This window comes from Ictidomys tridecemlineatus, chromosome 1 (assembly GCF_052094955.1).
Source record: "Ictidomys tridecemlineatus isolate mIctTri1 chromosome 1, mIctTri1.hap1, whole genome shotgun sequence".
Lineage (NCBI taxonomy): Eukaryota > Metazoa > Chordata > Mammalia > Rodentia > Sciuridae > Ictidomys > Ictidomys tridecemlineatus.
In genome coordinates, this window is record NC_135477.1 from 36,053,614 (window position 1) to 36,072,669 (window position 19,056).

At 42.0% G+C, this 19,056-nt stretch overlaps 1 protein-coding gene and 1 long non-coding RNA gene across 8 annotated transcripts in view; one reads left to right on the forward strand and one right to left on the reverse strand.

Annotated features, from left to right (window-relative positions):
• Nucleotides 1-19,056, forward strand: part of Slc16a12 (solute carrier family 16 member 12) — an 81,039-nt gene that overhangs the window by 7,763 nt on the left and 54,220 nt on the right. The window contains exon 1 of one of the 7 annotated variants that reach the window (XM_078038492.1): nt 4,953-4,977. The exons of the other annotated variants lie outside the window; for them this stretch is intronic. The gene's annotated coding sequence lies outside the window, so the exon portion shown is untranslated. Of the gene's footprint in view, nt 1-4,952; nt 4,978-19,056 lie in introns of those variants that run through there. 7 annotated transcript variants of the gene reach the window in all.
• The window catches only part of LOC144375076 (uncharacterized), a 36,096-nt gene continuing 21,611 nt past the window's right edge, over nt 4,572-19,056 (reverse strand). Inside the window, exons 4-5 of the long non-coding RNA XR_013434474.1 lie at nt 7,377-7,528; nt 4,572-5,059 (exon numbers count right to left, since the gene is read on the reverse strand). This is a non-coding gene — a long non-coding RNA (uncharacterized LOC144375076). The remainder of the gene's footprint in view (nt 5,060-7,376; nt 7,529-19,056) is intronic.

A 19,056-nucleotide genomic window follows, 5' to 3' on the forward strand; every position in this document is an offset into this window, starting at 1 on the left:
GTTAAAGTGATTGACATGGAACCAGGAGAAACCTATCAAGAAGCGTCTCACTTTTATCAGTTGGCTTTCTCAAATCGTGCTTTGACTGTTAATTTTTTTTTTTGTTAAAAGGTGGAGCCTTCTAATTAAAAAAAAAACACTATAAGTAAATAGCAGATCTGTAGAGCAGAGGGAAGGGAACAGGGGGAGGGAGAAAGGGAGGGGGAGGGAAAGATCTGGGGACAAATTAGGACAAATTATATTCCATGCTTTTATAATTATATCAAAATGAATCCTATTGTCATGTATAACTAAAAAAGTAGCATTTTTTTTTTTTTTAAAGACAGTGGTGTCTTCATGGATCTTGACTCATAGACTTCTAGGAGTTTCAAGGAGCTTTTCAGAGGCTGTTACAGGACACAGGGACAATGGGAAGGTGGGAGGAGAGCTTCAGCTTCCAGCTTAGGGCTTCTCTCTGGTGGGGGCCCCCCTGCAATGTGAGCAGGTGCTCTGGATTTGACATCATGGGTTTCCAAGTAAGATTTTGGATTTCTTGGCTGAGACAAATTTGTTACAACTGGGCTCCGTGTTTCTAAATCTCTTGATTCCCTCGCCCCTGCTGAATTTGGTTCATGTCCTGGCAGCCGCTAATTATCTGTAGCCACTGTTGTGCCTTTGTATTGAAAAAGCACAGTGAGACTTTGGTCTTATTTACTTTATAGATTTTGGTGCTTGTGGTGGGAGGGAGCCAAGTGAGCAGTTAGATTGATTCAGAGAAAGAAATGTAGATTGGAAATTATTTGTATAGAGACTCAGCTCAAGTCATATGTCTTCCTTCCTGAAGGGTGTTAATAGAGAAAGGTGAAGACGGGTCAAAGACAAAATCTGGCCTGTTGGACCCGACACCCTTCTCTATACTCACATGAACCCAGCACACATTTGGTCAATGAAGCTCTGTTTTCATGTTTTAATTTTATATTTTTTACCACATGCATCTGCCTAACTGTCAAAAGAGTGTTTATGTGTGTGATCAGGGTGGAGGGTAGCCAGATGGAGTCAGAGCAGAGGGCTAGGACATTGCTCCTTTCTTTGAAAACCCTCTATCCTGCACACATTTGTAGGGCCCCTTATGTATGCATATTGAAATGTAGAACAAGAGGATTAATTTGTAAGGTTACTTTATGGATTTGCCATTCAGTCACTGTGGTGTTCTTTAACACAAAAATGTTTTAATAAATATTGTGACTGATCTCAGTGGTGCATGCCGAAATCTCAGCCATTCAGGAGGCTGAAGCAGGAGGATCACAAGTTTGAGGCCAGCCTGGGAAATTTAGTGAGACCCTGTCTCTAAATAAAAACATAAAAAGGACTGAAGGTGTAACTTGGTGGTAGAGCACTTCTGGGTTCCATCCCCAGTGTATAGTTTCTTAACTTTCAAACTAAAGAGATCACCCCCAGGTTTCAGTTCTCCCTGGTGGAACTAAAATGTTGTCTGCTGGTTTCTGTTTGTGACCCCACAAGGTCCCAGGGCTAAGTCTTGGTTCCACATGAATCTGTGCTTCATTGACCCATAACCTACCCTCAATGCTGGCCAGCTATCTGGCAAATTTAGTGACAAGGATCACTAGGCAACAGTATATTAACTAAATTTAAGAACTCATAAACACTCTTAGAAAAAGCTAAAGTACTCAGGTAAAGAATAAATAAATGTTCATAAATATGATACTTGTTATTTTACTTATTAGAGTGTTCCAATGATAAAGGGATTGGTCATTATGTCAAAGATAAAGACCTACACATTTCTTACTTTCTTTTTACTTCTTTATCTTCAAAATTTAAAAAGTACATATTTGTATATTATATATATTATATAATATATAATTCAGTGAACTCTAAAATCTAATTTTATTAGATATGAAGGTGTCATTAAAGTTTCAGATGAGGCTGAGAACTGAGGATTCCAAGTTCAAGGCCAGCATGGGCAACACAGACCCTGTCTCCAAAAAAAAAGGGTAGCGGTGGTGGTGGCCTGGGATCCAGTTCAGTGGCAAAAAATGCTTGTGTAGCATATGCAAGGGTTTGATTCCCAGTACTGAAAACAAAATTCAAACAATTCTAAGGAGCTAATGTGCTCAAGTTTGCTTTTCAGAATCTTCCTGGTATAGTCTGCTTTCTTTATAAATTCTTTCATGCTACAATAGCTAGTTGACTATAAATGCAGGCTATGTTATGGCGAAGTTTCAATTTATTTTTTAGTCGTTTTAAGCAGAAACTGCAGAAGAGACATTTGAATTCAATGAAATAAAATTATTTACCTTTAAAGTCTCTAGTAAAAATGCTGTGATTAAACAATGTTAAAATAACTCAGTGAGTTTACCTCTTCACCAGGCAGGTGTTTACTGTGTGTCACCACATGCTAGGTGCTGTGCCGGGTGCTGACGGCCTGCAGATAATAGATGGGCCCTTTACTCAGAGGTTGTCCACCTCTCAGAGAGGGCAGGTGCCTGTCCAGAGAATCACAGCACTGTGAGGAGTCTTGTGACCACCTGCTCTGGAGGTCAGAGCCAGAGGCAATTCAGTCTGCCTAGGTTGGTCAGGCTGTTAAAGAATGTTCCTGTGGTGAACATTCTGGCAATAAGAGCGACATGTACAGGTACTCAGAGGTGGAGAAGTGCACTGGGGTTGAAAGCACATCAGGTTCTTCCCGGCGCTGCTCGGGTTGACATGCAGGGAATATAGCTCCGGTGATAGATGACACCAGGGGACAGGCAGGAGCTGGAGCTTTTAGGACCTTGTGTATTACACTGAGAACTTTCAATATTGCTTTGGCAGCTTCTACACAGCAAGAGTTGGGAGGCAGTGGGAAGTTTCATGATTAAATCAGCTGCGTTTCAGATAATTCCTAAAGGAAGTCTGAAGAAAGGCCCCAGAAAGGGATGAACTAAGGGTCTGTTGACAGAATGCAGGTGGGAAATAAAGTTAGTGCCTCCAGGTAAGACTTTTATTTATAGTTATATATTTTTTTAAAGAGAGAGTGTAAGAGGGAGAGAGAGAGAGAAAATTTTTTTAATATTTATTTTCTAGTTTTCATCGGACACAACATCTTTGTTTGTATGTGGTGCTGAGGATTGAACCCGGGCCGCACGCATGCCAGGTGAGCGAGCTACCGCTTGAGCCACATCCCCAGCCCTATAGTTATATTCTTGATGCCTGGTATTCTGTAGGGGATATCTGATAGGCAGTTTGATATTCTAGGCAAGAAATCCAAATTTTGACATCATCTGCTAATAGAATCAGTTGAAATCACATGTCTGAGTATAATTACCTGGGGGAAAGTGAAAGAAAGGTATAAAACAAGTTAAAGAATTGAGGAGAGGGGCTGGGATTGTGGCTCAGTGGTAGAGCGCTCTCCTAGCATGGGCAGGACCCGGGTTCGATCCTCAGCACCACATAAAAATAAAGGCATTGTGTTGTTTCCATCTACAGCTAAAAAAATAAATGTTTTTAAAAAAGAATTATGAAGAATAACCAGGCTGTGCTCATGCGGTACCCAAGGTATGTCTTGGTCCTATGGTTTGAATATGAGGTGTTCCCCCAAAGCTCATGTGTTAGAAAATGCAGGAATATTCAGAGGTGAAGGGATTAGATTAGGAAAGCTGTAACCAGATCAGTAGATTAATCCATTTTCTGGATTAATAATTTGAATAGGTGTTGAGTGGTAACTGTAGACAGGTGGGGAGTGGCTGGAAGAAGTAGGTCACTGAGGGGGTGTCCTTGGGGTTATATTTTGTCCTTGCTGCCGTGAGCTGAGCAGCTTTCCTCCATATACCCTTTCACCATGATGCTCTGCCTACCCTTGGGCTCCGAGAAATGGAGTTGGCCATCCGTGGACTGAGTCCTCCTCAAAGTTGTTCTTGTCAGGTATTTTGGTCACAGCAATGGAGACTGACACACTTGCACCTTTCTTTTTATACTCTAATTGTCTGCCTATGTGATGGTCTTTTTCACTGGGCCAACTGTAAGGGCAGGGTCTGTGTCTTATTCACAGTGTTACTGCCACTGTGCACCTTCTGAGAGTGCCATTTATAGGTCTGTGTGTTTCTGCGCTGTGAACAGTGTCCTCTTGAGTGGCATTTCAGCTGTTCCTGCTTAACTGACCCCAGCAGCCATCATAGTACCTGCTATGGTTTGGAGAAGGTTTGTCTACTCTGAGACTCATGTGGAAACTAAATCCCTACTATGAGATATAAAAGAGGTTGGCCCACATGCGACGTTTAAAAAAGGCGATTAGGGTTTTGCCCTCAGGAACAGATTAATCCATTCATGCTATGAATGGATTAATGGATGAATGAGTTATCTCAAGAGTGGGCCTGCTCTAAAAAAGCCAGTTTAGCTAGATCTCTTGCATATTTTCTGTCTCTCCCACAAGATGCCCTGTGTGGCCCCAGGACTCTGACAGCAAGATGGCTATCACCAGATACAGGCCCTTGACTTTGGTCCAGAATTGTGAGCCAAAATACATCTTTTCTTTATAACTTACCCATAGTCTATAGTATTGTGTTTTTAGTAACAGAAAACAGACTAAGACAGTGCCTGTCATACGGTAAGTGTTCAACATGTTTATTGAATAAATGAATAAATGATACATCGTATAGTCAGAGGGAAAGAATCTAACACGAGGGAAGTAAGAACAAGAGGTCCGCAGCACTCCCCTCATGGAGATGCAGGGAAGAACAGTTCTGATAATGAGAGCAAGGTGAACTTGCCAAGTGCTACAGAAGGGTCAGTTAATGAAGGGTGACAGAGTAACCACAGGAAATGAGGAGTCATTGGTGATAATGTCAAAAACATCTTGAGTGGTGCCTGAGGGAGGCAGGAGGCAAATTCCATTCCACTGAGGTGGCACAGGGAGGACTAGGGGTGAGGAAATGGTGTAGACAGGTCCTGAAGAGGCTGGGTTTGTGAAGAGAAGAAAGAAATGGGTGACAGCCGGAAAAGGTGGTGAGGCTGTGGCAGTGGGGGGTGGGGGGGTTCTTCTCTGCTCTTTTCTTGTCTTCTCTCCTTCACATTCTTCCTCCTGCTTTTAAGAAGAAAGACACTTGGGTAAATTTCTAGGCTAAGGAGGACCCAGGGAAAAGTCTAGATTCAAGACGTAGCAAAGAGAAGAGGGAATACTCCTGGAGAAACTAAATACAAAAGGGCATGTCATTTTTTTTTGAGGCTGGAAGAAAAGAAATAAGAATGTAGGTGGATATGAATAACCTAGAGGGATAAACTGAAGGAAAAGAAATGGAGAAGAATCCCAAAGGCTTGAGGTTCTGTCTGTAAAATAGTAACTAGTGTGTTTTGAACACTTTCGAAGTCCTGACCAGTCCTGTAAAGATGGAATTATTATCTAAAATACAGAGAGATTAAGCAACTTGCCTGAGGTTATACGGCTACTGAGTGTCAGAACCAGGTCATGGAGCCACTGACCATCTTGCTATGCTGCTGAAATCGACAAGTACACAGGGTGCTTAGGACTTCAAATAACCAACGGGCAAGCAGCAGGTACAACATATTGCTGCCCAGTCACACCCAGAACTTATTTTTGTTGGAATTCATAATCTGCAAGGTCGGGAGGTTTCCTCTAGCCAAACTTGCTTTACCAGTTACAGGAGTGGAAATTTTTGGATGTTTGGGTTGATGTGGAATTAGGGATTGATAGTGTGGAGTAGAGATGCCAGCAAGGGAGCAATTGAAGTGATGACTGATGAGCTCTCACCTCCAAGGAGAAAGACAAGAGAGCCGGGTGATAGGATTAGAGAAGATGGAGCAGCAAGGGCGCATCTCAAGGAGGTTGAAAGCCAGGTGCAGTAGGAGTTAAAGAATTGGAGACTTGTGGAGGAGAGAAAGTCAGGCTTAGAGAGGGGTACTTTATTTTCACAACAACCCTAGGTTTCAGAAGTGAAGACTGGCATGTGTCGTGATAGGTTGATGGTGTGGTTTGGGGATGGCATGGCTGACGGGTTGCAGGTGACCTGATGGGCCATGAGATAATCTCCACTGTGCTCTGCCTGCCATTGGAAGATAGTGCCTGGTGACCCTAAGGGCTGGTTTAAACTTTAGAAAACTCTAACTCAAGTGTGTATGGGTCTGGGGAAGTTTAGATTAGCTGATTTACTGGCAGTCAGTAAAAAGTGCTTGATGGACTCAATAATACATTGTCAAAGAGCAGCTGATGAGCTTTGCCCTATGATTTTTGGAAAAGAACTTGAAGTATGAATCAGCAAAACAAACAGATTTCACAGGTAACTGAGTGGAGAACTCAGGGAAAAGTCTAGATTCAAGTTGCAGAAAAGAGAAGAGGGAATACTCCTGGAGAAACACTCCCGAGATCTATCTCGTGGCCCATCATTGTTATTTAGGAAGGAAAAGACCACAGACGTGATCAAATGAAATCCCCTCCCCTTCCTTCCTCCCCGCTGCCTTTTCTCCTGATTCTGTGCAACAGAACACTCTTCAGGCTGAGAGAGAGAGGCAGCTGAAGACCATCAGGCCTCCAGATGTGGAGCTTTGTTATGACTTGAGGGGGTCGGGGTCATACAGGATGAGCCGGAAGCTTGGGTGGAATTCAGTGTGGTGTCCCCTGCTTCTAGAGTTAGCCAGGCGATGGGAAACCAGCAAGTGTGCTGACCCTACAGCTGCACAAGCCATCATCTCCTCTGCTCTGCCCATGTAGGATTCCAGGAAATCGGAATGAGATCCGACATGAGCTTAGAAAGCCCAGCGTGGGAAGATACAGAGCTACCAAGGAAGGGGATTGTATGTGTACCGGGTCTGATACATAAGTGGCATGAGTGGAAAATGCATCAGTGAGGATATTTGGGGATATCCCAACTGCCCCTGACCTTGGACTGGCTTCCATAGTCAGGAAAGTATTTCTCCATGTAATAGAAAGTCCAGAAGCAGAATGAATGACTGGGCTTTAGCTTTGCCTCTCTGTGATCTCTTGCCCTGGTCCTGCCATTTGTTGGTTGGTTTCTCAACCTGATCCTCCTCATAGTTTCAAGATGGGTCCCCCAGTGTGAAGGGTCACACTGAGCTAGGAAACGTAGAGTGGACAGGGAGAGCACACTGTGTCATGTCTCCTCGGCAGTGAGGAAGCCTTTCCTGGAAGCTCAATGGAAGACAACTGTTCCTCAAATCATTGGTAAGAATTGGGCAATTGCTTTTTCCTTAAATCAGCTCATCCACCTACAAGGGGACCAGGATTACCATAATTCTTTTTTTTGTTTGTTTTTAATTTTATATTTTTATTTTTGGAGGTACTGAGAATTGAACTCAGGGGCACTCAATCACTGAGCCCTATTTTGTATTTTATTTACAGACAGAGTCTCACTGAAGTTGCTTAGCACCTTGTTTTTCCTGAGGTTGGTTTTGAACTTGTGATCCTCCTGCCTCAGGCTCTCGAGCTGCTGAGACTGCAGGTGTGCACCACAGCACCCAGCTCCATAATTCTTGATTATCCATTTTGAGTGGGTGGGATGTTGAGAATCAGCTGCAAAGTCTAAGAGAGAGGGGACAAGAGGACATTATTATGACATTCAGGAAGCCTTGTGGAGGGGAAAGAGCCTCGGATGGCAGTCAATTCCCAGCTTCAGCATTTGTGAGCAGCATGAACTTGGACAAAGTCCCAGCTTCTGTGACCCTCAGTTTTCTGGAATTGTTGCAGAAATTGAAAGTGTTTTACATAAACTCTAAGTAAGAATATAAATGTGAATTATTCATTTAACGACAACAACAACAACAATAATAGCAACACCACTTCCACTTCCTCTTCCTGAGCACTTAGTTGTTGCAGGCACTCGGCTACAGGCTTGCCTGCATACTCTTCATTACTCACTCAGCATGTGTAGAGCCATAACTATACTTAAGATTCTTTGCTAAATGCTTTATTTTCTATATTCTAAATGCCAGTTAAGCTGAGAACATGAATCACTAGGGTAGGGTAGGGGCAGAGAACAGGTGTGAACTTAGTTTTATCCAGGGGTCCTGTTTTCTTGCCTTGTGTGACAGCATAGTGGCATCTGTACATAGGACCTCAGATAATTGCTCTTTTTTTTCTGCTTCTGATTGTCTTGTTCACCAGTTCGCTGCACAGGGGATTTACAAAATCTAAGTGTGTATTTGCTTTTAAATCACTTAATGCTTTTCTTGCCATAGTTTCTTTGTTCCCAAATATGAGATTTTTGCATTTTTCTGCTTTTGAAATAGAAGAGGGATTTTTCAAATGCTTATTAATTTCCTGTCTTATTTTTGAACCTCATGAAGAAGTCAAACCTGAATTTTTATTGTATTGAGGCATTGTGACCATGGGACCCATCAGTGAGGTATGAAGTTTGGAATTAGGCGACATTATTTTTTTGATGTTGCAAATTGCCTTGTTTCTGACATCCTTGTGACAGGAGCTTCTTCCATATTTTGGTTTATGTTTTTATGATAGATTCCCTGAAGGAGAACTCCTGGGTACAAGGCTTTGAACTTTGGAAAATACAAATTGCCTGATTAATCCATGGAAGCTCTTTGAATGGTAAAAAGAACACACTTATAGGGTTAGCTTGGGATTATGAATTTTGTCTATCCATAATGCTTTATGTGACTGGGATCATAAAGTATTCTTAGAAAATCTGAATTGTTTTCATATTATATAACCTATTTTCCCCCAGAGCTCCGTTATAACTACAATAAAAATAGTTTTTATATGATTTAGTCTGTACTAGATTTTGAAGGGACCCAGCCCATATCAACTCCTCCCCCTTAATCCATCAAGTCTTGAGAAGAAACTAAACTTTTACATCTTAATCCTTCCTCCCTTTGTGTGAGTTACTTCTTATGAGATTTCTGATCCTGTGGTCACATAGACTCCCTGTAGGCCTATCTTGGGACACATCTGCTTTCCATTCACAGTTCTGGTCCTCACAGCAGGACCCCTGCTACACTCTTAAATATTTTGGAATAAATTGATAGGAAGCATGACATGGGAGATACTAGGGTTTTGCTGACACAGTATGAATATAGGATATTTGTTTTAGAGTTGTACTGGAGATGAAAAGATTTTCATTCATGTGACTTGATGCCCCAGGGAATTCTTTGGACAATTCCTAAAATACCAGTGCTTTCTATACTCGCCCCCCACCAAGATGTATCGAAGGTGAAGCTATTGGCAATAGAAAATCAGAGGGATGAACTACCATTATTCTTAAATAGATTTTTAAAAATTACAGTTGTGACCATAATGTGTACAAAGTAACACCTATTAATATTTTAGTCACCTTATATGTTAGGTATGACAATAGGAAAAAGGAAAGGCCCACCTGCCCAGGATGCTCCCAGCCACAGGGGCCACAAAGCAAGGCCAGTAGTCGTGGGGAAGGTGGATAGAGGGCTGTGGCAACTGTATCATTTGAGGGAGGGCCCCAGAGCAGCCCTGTGATGTGTAAGCCCAAATTGGAGACCCAGGAGGCCCTTATGCTGGGTCACAAAGCAAATCAATGGGAAAGCCTGGATTTCAATCTTCCTAGGCATAAATTGCATATTCTTAATTTGCTTTGCTTGGGTTCTTTTTTCCAGATTTGAATTTTTAAAATTATCACTAAGAAAATAAAAGAGTATTCTACTTCCCCTACTTTAACTGAGAACAGTTCAGTGGGTGTGCCTCCAGGAAATTGTCTCTGCCTGTTCAAATCACCTAAGGAAGCTAGCTGTGCCAGCGTCCAGCCAGGCAGAACAGCTGCTGGGGGGCGGGAGTGCCTTGTCCTCTGTGGCACCTACCTGGGTGAGACTTGTGGCATGCCAGCTCTGGGGACCAGGGAACTCCCAAGTTTAGCAGCGAGGAACCAGCATGGCCTCACAGTCCACCCTTTTGGCATAGGAGAGCTATTTGTACCCTCTGGTTTTCTGCCTGCACTGCTCTGACTTCCCAAGCAGAGAACAGGGTTCCTCAGTAGTGGAGAGGTCTTGGGGAGGCCCGTCATCTTTTCTTTGATGTCTGGTCTTGTTGGTGCCCAGCTACTTTGCACGAAAGGAGTGAAGATACCTAATTCTGCAGGTAACTTGTTTGAGTGGCTTTGGGCAGGTCGATTCAAGGTTAGATGTCTAGTCTCAGTTTTTCGCCTAAGGTGTGCCCCCCCCCTTTTCCTTTCTCATTTTAATGTTTCTGAAATAAAATGTGATTGGCATTAGGTATGTATCAATAAAGTGTTTCTTAATTTTCCTTTTTTATCAAAAAGTTGTTAAGTCAATGGAGTAACTTACAATTTAGGTTATTTTAGGACTGTGGGAATATGACAGTCGGTCCATTAAGGGGTCATTTGAACAATGACCACAGCCTGATAAATTGCTCTGTGAACTGTGAAGCACTGTATAAATACAAAGGATCAGAAAGTTGCCAGCCAGGGAGTCAAAACTTCTCAGAGGTGCCCAGACAGGAACTTCTTGACTTCAAAGCTAAATGACAGTCTTGTATTCAATGAAGTTGGTATTCTAGATTGTAAGAATGTACATTTCTATTTTGTCCTCCACCCTTTACAACTCAGCCATTTTCCTTTTGAATTAAGTAAACAAACATGGTTCCTAAGCATCTGGATTTTTCTTGGATCACCTCCTTCCTATGGATTTACTGGATTCCTAGCCTTTGCTGGAAGTATCAGGATGGCCACAAAACTCTTGTTAACTTAACCAGAATATTAATCCAAAAGGAGGTGTTGTAATTCAAATTGAAAACTAGAATGCCATTGAGTGCCTAAAATAGGCCAGGCATATTAAAAAACAATCACTCAGACACTGCACTCTGTTCTGGTCCAGATGGAGTTCAGTGTAGGCAGAGCAAAGAAAGAAACACAGGTACACAGCTAAAATTTCACTTTTCAGCTAATTCTACCAATTTGCCCTAATAACAGGGGACTCAATCAGATCCAAATAATGTGCCCTTTACCTGGTAGGAAACTAGTTAAAAATAGGGCGTGAATCAAATAACCCATGGAAGCAAGATCACAGAGTGAATATTTACATTTTGCAAAAAATCTGTTATGTGAGCAAACAAGTGCAAGTTAATGGTCTGTTACAGCACTGAAAGCAGGAGATGCAATCAAACACCCTGGGGGGCTCAAGTATGAAGTAGCTGAGCTATTGCCTGATGGTGGGGGGGACGCGTTGGACTGTAGCCACATGGGAAGGATTGACCCATTCTCTCACCTTTCAGCAGATACATTTTTAAAAAAGTTATTCAGGTCTTATTTCATTTCTTCTAGTTTTGGTAAATTGCATATTTCAAGAATTGTCTACAAACTTTCTTGGCATAACGTTTGTAAACTGTTCCTTTTTTTAAAAAAAAATTGTCCTAATTTGTTATACATGACAGCAGAATTTTGACACATTATACTAAATGGAGTATAACCTCTCATTCTTCTGGTTGTACATGATGTAGAATCACACCAGTCTGTAGTTATATGCTCATAGGGTAATAATGACTGATTCATTCTAGTATCTTTCCTATACCCATACCCCCTCCCTCCTTTCACTCCCCTCTGCCTAATCTAAAGTACCTCTATTTTTTCCTAGCCCCCTCCCTTATTGTGAATTGGCATCCACATATCAGAGAAAACATTCAGCCTTTTTTTGGGTGGGGGGATTGGTTTATTTTGCTTAGCATGATGTTCTCCAGCTCCAACAGACACTTCACAGCAGATACTTTTGTTTTTTCTTGGTGCTAGGAGTTCGTCAGTAATCAAAATCGACTAAAATCCCTGTCCTGGAGTTCATGATCTAATCTGCTGCTGCCTTAGAAAACAAGTAAACTACAATTATCTCTATTATATTAGAATAATTATATTAAATGTATCTCCAGGGGGCTGGAGTTGTGGTTCAGTGGTAGAGTGCTCACCTAGCACATGCAAGGTCCTGGGTTTAATCTTCAGCACCACATTAAAATAAAGGTATTGTGTCCAACTCCAACCAAAAAGCAAAATATTTTTTAAAAAATGCATCTCCAGGTAAAAGTAAATTAATCAGACACATTGGTGTGCTCCTGATCTCTGAATAAATTGAACAGATTTTGGTTTTGTTGGTGCTGAGACGTTTTCCACATGGAGAATATTTCTGGATTAATGATTTCTGGATAGACAAGATTACTATAATTATAAGAAGAGGTAGCTTATTTTTGAAAATCTACTTGGTCTGTTGCCCTGATTTGACAAATAACCATAATTATTAAGTATTATTGGCTCTTCACAGCAGCACCTGTTTTTTTTTTTTTTTCTAGTTTTGCTGTTCAATTGAAAACAAAAACTTTGTCGTGAAAAAAATCCCATTTTCTCCCTCGTGTTACTACTGTGGTGACTTAGTGTGGTCAGCTCAGGATGGCCTAGTGTGGTTGAGAGGGCTGCAGGCAGCGGACTCCCTGCAGGGGGGGCTGGGTGGGGGCTGGTGAGCATGAACCAGCCCCAGGTCCCCAGGGGGCTTCACTCAGGAAGTGCCTTTCAGGCCTGGTTTTCCAGTGTCCTGCTCCAGCAGGGCTCTGTGCAGTGTGACTCTGATGAGATCACTATAATAACAAGCCTGAGAGCCTGGACCTTGGAAACCGGAAACTGTATGCCTTTTTCTTTGAGCTTCTTGTGGGAAAACAGGGATAAGAACCATTGGTGGCTGCACTTATCTTTCGTTTCAACAAATGGGACTTCTGCTGTGTCTGAAAAGGAGGCAAAATTAATCAGTGGTGTGAGAGAAAGAGCAGGTGGCCGGCAGGGACTGGAGCTTTCTGGCACTTACCCCCAAGCAAATGAGAGGATATTAAGGAGATGAATGCTTGTGGCATGGGTTTTTGTTTCAGGACCTTCTTCAAATGTGTACCTGGAGCTCATTAATTTTGGCAAATCAACATCCCTGATTTGGGGGACTGGCCACTGGAGAGACTTGGGAGTTCCAACAGTCCTAAGTGGTCTTAGGGAAATCTCTCTCCACTAACCAAGTGCACCCATGGAGGAAGGGCACGTGAGCACCCACTGGGAAGGGAAGCAACCATCAGCCAGGAGGAAGGCACTCACTAGAACCTCCCCTTGCTAGTACTGGATCTCAGGTGTCCAGTCTCCAGAACTGTCACAGGGTAAATGTCTGTTTTATAAGCCACCAGCCTATGGTTTTTTGGTGTAGCAGCGTGAGCTGATTATGAGAGGCATAGCGCTGCTCTTCTTAAGGTACTACCTGGTTGATGGTGTTGTTTCTCTGTCTTTGATGACACCATGCTCTCCTGGACCTCTTCTTAATTTTTTGGCCATGCTTCTAAATTTCTTTGAAATCTTCTATTTTCCTAAAAGAGAAGTCTCCCTTCTTTTACACCAACCTTCAGAGCAATGTGTTATTCAAATAGTGGTCCCTAGATCAGCATCGGCTTCACTCTTGAGTCTGTCAGAAGTATGAATTTCCAGCTCCTTCCAAACCTGCTGAATCGGAATCTGTTCATAGAAGTCTGAGATGGCCTACTCTTCTAGGATTTCGGTGGTCAACTGTTTGTCCCAGCATTCAAGTATTCATTGGATGTCTTAGTCCATTTTATGTTGCTGTAACAAAATAACTGAGATTGGATGGTTATAAAGGAAAATGTTTATTTGACTCATGATTCTGGGGCTGGAAAGGCCAAACAGCACTGCACTGGGGTCTGATATGCACACCTCTGGCTATGTTACAACATCACAGAGAAGTGGAAGGGGAAGAAAGCAAAAGAAGCCAAGTACAAGGGGTGGCCTTGACTTATAACAACCTGCCCTCTTGGTAACTGATACAGTCCCGTAAGACTAACTCATGACATGAGCACTAATCCCTTCCAAGGGGGTGCCCCTATCTTCCACTAGGCACCGCCTCTTAAAGCATCCTCTTCTAGCACCATCACATTGAAGACCCAGCTCCAGCACATGAACCGTTTAGAGGACAAACCACGTTAAAACTGTAGCATCTGGACACCAGATCTCTCTCCTGGGCTCTAGTCCAATCTATCCAGTAGAGCTGCTGGACTCTCTACTTAGAGGTTTTTCATGGGGATATCACACTTAACCAGTCTGTCTTTGTCTGTTTCTGGTTACTAACAACACAACACTACACACTGGGTAAGTTATGAGGAGAGGTGGAAAATTTTGGCTCATCGTTCTGGTCCATGGTCAAAGAGATGCATCTAGTGATGTATCTGCTGGCACAGTCCTGAGGCAGTGAAGGGCATCATATGGCAAGAGACGGGGATTGAACATGCGTGTTCTGTGCCCCCTCCCCTCTCTCCTAAAGCCACCATTCAATCATGGAGGGTGCACTCTGATGACTACCTAATCCTAAGTGTCCCCCAAGGCCCCACCTCTGGATACCATAGTCGGATTAAGTTCCCACCCCCTTAATACCTCACAATAGCCATTACATTTAACATGAGTTTCAGAGGAGACAAATCAGATTCCAACACAGCCAGTTGGACTCTGCGTTTCCCAAATATGCCTTTCCTCTGTTGGTTAACCAACAAAAGACAAGTCATCTCTGGAAACTTCCCTTAGAATTCCCAATTGACCACGTACTCCTGCATTGAACAGTTTCTGTGGTGCCCTTCAGAGCTAATAGCTGGTGTCCACTGGTCCTTCCAGCCTGTTGTTCAACAGGCCTGGCCCCGAGGGCTCAGTGCCTCTGTCAACTTCTTGTTAATTACTTTGAATATTACCCATTGAATCATGTTATATTAGGAACACATCTAACTTTTCCTCCTTGACAGTAAGTTTCAAAGTGCACCAGCGTTTTATAAATATTTAATATTCAGTATTAATCATTATGTGTGTTGTTGTTAATTATTAATACATTCCAAATACTAGTGGTTAATAAATATTTTTAGTGGTAAGAAAATATGACATTCTCTGATTTCAGTGTCAGATTTTCAGAACATTTGTGAATGACCATAGTAAATCCAAAGGAAGGACTATTAAGAATGTAGTGTGTGGGGCTGGGATTGTGGCTTAGCGGTAGAGCGCTCACCTAGCCCAGTGGGACCCGGGTTCGATTCTCATCACCACCTTTTAAGAATAAAGGCATTGTGTTGTGTCCATCTACAAAAAAGTTTCTCTCTCTCTCTCTCTCTCTCTCTCTAGGAAAAAAAAAAAAAGAATGTAGTGTGACCTGATATATCATGTGATTAAATTTTAGGGAGAGAGGAGTCAGAGGAAACCTAATTGTCCAACAATAGAGGAGGTGGTAAAATCAATTAGAGCATATTCATACAATCAAATGCTATGCAACTATTATAATTATCAGACAGAGTAAAAAAAAACATTAATGAAAATACATCCAGGGTATCATATTAAGTGAGAAGAGCAAATTATGGATAGTATGATAAGCTTTTTTTTTTATTGTAGTAAAATGTAGATTTCAAAATTTCCCATTTTAATCTTTTTTTTTTTTTTGTACTGGGGATTGAACCCAGGGACAGGTTTAACTACTGAGCCACATCCTCCTGCCTCAGCCTCCTGAGTCGCTGGGATCACAGGCATGCACTACCCTGCCTGGCCCATTTCAACCATTTTTATGTGTACAATTCTGTGTCATTAAGTACTAAAAAGGAAAAACAAAGTGTATACCTCTATAGTCTACTCCTAATATTTCACTTACAATGCTAGATGTGTGGAGTTCTCTTTCCAAACTAAGCCATTCTCCAATTCTCTGTGTCCAGTGACTGGGTGTCCTACAATTTAACTCAGTTCTGACACTATGTACCCGGAGATATCCACAGGCTAAGGGTCCAGTCCAGAGACTTCCTCACTTCAGAGGCTCATGGAAAGTCTATGATGTCACTTATACTTTGACCTGATTGGTTGTAAATCAGAGGTTCCCCACCCCCACCTCTGAGTTCAGTCCTATGCTAGAAAAGCCCACAGAACTCAGGAAAAGTTTCCTTATTATATTACCAATTTACTGCAAAGGATATATTAAAGGATACATAGAGTGAGGTTGAAGGAACCCCAAGTGCAGAAGCTTTCCTCCCATGCAGTTTTGGGGTTGCACCACCTCCTGGCCTATGGTTGTATTCTTACACCACCAATTTGGAAGCTCTCTGAACCCTGTGCTTTTAAGTTTTTTATGAAGGCATACTTACTTAGGTGTGATTGATTAAATCACTTGTCCTTGGTGATTAAGCCCTTCTCAGGAAGTTGGGGGTGGGATAGTACCTCAAGTTCCAACCCTCCTGGCAAACAGCCCCCATTCTAAGGGTCTCCAGGAGCCCCCAGCCGTCAGTCATCTCATTAGCATGCAAAAAGATCCCGATGGCTTTCAAGACCTTAGGTTTTCTTAAAATTCCAAGGGTTTTAGGAGCAGTGAACCAGAAAACCAGGGCAGAGATGATGTATATTTTTCTTAATATGTCACTAGTACATTCACATTGTTGTGCATCAGCATCCATCTCTAGGTCCTTGCCATCTTCCCAGACAGAAACTCTGTACCCACCAAACTCTTAACTCCAGCTCTGGCAACCACCATTTCACTTTCTGCCTTTATGAATTTGACTATTCTAGATACTTCATATAATTGGATCCATGCAACGGCTGTCTTTTTATGGCTAGCTTTCTCTCACTTAGCATAATGTTGTCAGGTTTCACTTATTTGTAGCATGTGTTGGATTCTCCTTCCTTTCTAAGGCTGCATAAGATTCCATTTTGTGTGTGTAACACATTTTGTTCCTCCGTCAATGCATGTTTGTATTCTTCGACTTTTTGGCTATTGTAAATAATGCTGCTGTGAACTTAGGTGTATAGATAACTGTTTGAGTTCCAACTTCCAATTATTTTGGATGTATACACTTGACAGTGGAATTGCTTTGATCATATGGCAATTTTATTCTTTAATATTCTGAGTAACCTCCATACTGTTTTCCACAGAGTCTGCACCATTTGACATTTTCACCAAAGTTTCCAATTTCTCCACTTCCTTGCCAACATCTATTTAATTTTTATAGTGGCCATTGTAATGCATATGAAGTCACATTTTTATTTCCAAAAGTTGTAATTTAATGCTTCAGGCCCTGGGTTCATTTCCCGGGGCTGCAAATATATATCTTCAAAGTATTTCTTCCAAATAAAAACAGTGCTTGTTCGGGTCACAGGATACAGATGATTTTAATTGTCCTTTTGCTCTATCTTCTCCTTTTCCTGCAGTTAGTTAGAATATATCACATGCGTAATGGAAAGTGTTTGAGACTCAGAATCAAGCTGCATCACCTCTGAGGGTGATGGCAACTCCCGTGGCTCTGGTAGCACAGCCTCATACTTCTTGATTTGGGACTTAATACCTTTCTGTGTCACCTTTTGCACGTTGAGGCCATCCATGGATGCACCAGCCCTTGAGGCCAGGTGCCACCTTTTCCTGTGCCAGGTGAGGCAGAAAGAGTTCCTTGGAAGTAGATAAGACTATGGAAACATGATAGGCCTCAGCATGTGTCTTTCTTGCTCATCTTTTTCTCCACATCTATTTTTAGTGCAAAGAAATCTCCTTTGAGTTTGTTCATTCACCAAAGTTCTGGCTGGTCTCCTCAATTAATTTCAACTGCAAAGGGTACGGTATTTCCTGCCTGTTCCGTGAAACTGTGTATTTTGCAATTTCCCAAAGAGTTTAAGGCTCCTAACAAGTTTTTATCTCAGCTTACAAAGCAGTCCAGATTTCCCATGTACCATTTTGAAAAAAAAGGTGGGAGAAATCTTTTCCTGGAGCTCATTACTACTTTTGTGAAAATAAGAGGTATCTACTTTATAATAACATAAGTTATTCTTTTCTTTCTTGAATTACTATGTTTGATTATGTGCAGGCTCAGAGTGGGGGTTACAAAGTGTTTTTATTTTTTAGTGTTAGAGAGCTTGATGAACCAGGGGACAGGTGATAAGGAAAGGTACATTTGTTAAGGGCTTCTTTTCTTTCTTTCTTTCTTTTTTTTTTTTTAGCAACGAATTGCACAAGATTGACTGCTACAGTCAATTATCAGTGACTTCTTGTGGGGACATATTTTTTGTTCTTTGTTTGGTTTTGTCATGATGATTCTGGCTGTCTAGTTTGAAGGCCAAAGATTTGAAGCAGAAAAAAAGAAACTGTTAAAGCTGCCTGCACTTGAGCTGTTAGGACCGTGCTTGGTTTGTGCACATACAGGACAGAGACGGGAGGTGAAATTGGGGATACTTAGTGCCAGAAGGAGTTGAAGCTGAGAATGAATCATGCATGGGGAAGTACAAGAGTAACTCCATTTCCTCATCATTCTACATCTGAATAAGGTCACAGGTTCTTTCCCTCAACATTTCTTCCTTGTGCTCAGATTTCTCACAGACTTCTCAAAGGAGAAATAAAATGGAGTCCTTTGGCTTTCTGTCACCTTCCTCCCTAGCTTCCAGCCTTCTGGTACGGAAGCTCGCTCATCTTCCTCCATATCCTCTTCTCAGGCTCCTGGTTCCTTCCCCTCACAGTTGCCCAAGCCCTAGTGGGGACAACAAATTTGAATGGGGACAATTGTAGACTCCACCCACAGCATCTTTTTTCCCAGTCTCTTCTCAATTTTATTGTGAACTTGTCCTCCCCAATTACAATGGGTCCCCAATTTGTGACCATGATCAACTTAAGATTTTCAGCTGTAAGGTGATGCGGCAGCCATATGCATTCAGAAGATATTGTAGTTTGAATTTCAAATTTTGGTCTTTTTCTGAGCTAGCAATGTCAGTTAGATACTCTTGTGATGCTGAGCAGTGGCAGAAAGCCAAAGCTCTGAGTTGGTTATGTGATCACCGGAGGGGACAACTCATGCTCCCCAATGTATTATGTTATCTGTGTTTTGGGATATTGTGTTTTATGGGTTTGCATCCCATTGTGTTTGCAAAATGCCCGTATCTGTGTGTACACACACACACTTCATTATTTTGAGCACCTTGTTATAAAATAGGCTTTGCCTAACTGTAGGCTAATGTATGTATTCTGAGCGCATTCAAGGTAGGCTAGGCTAAGCAGCTATGATGTTTGGTAGGTTAGGTGTGTTATAAATGCATTTTT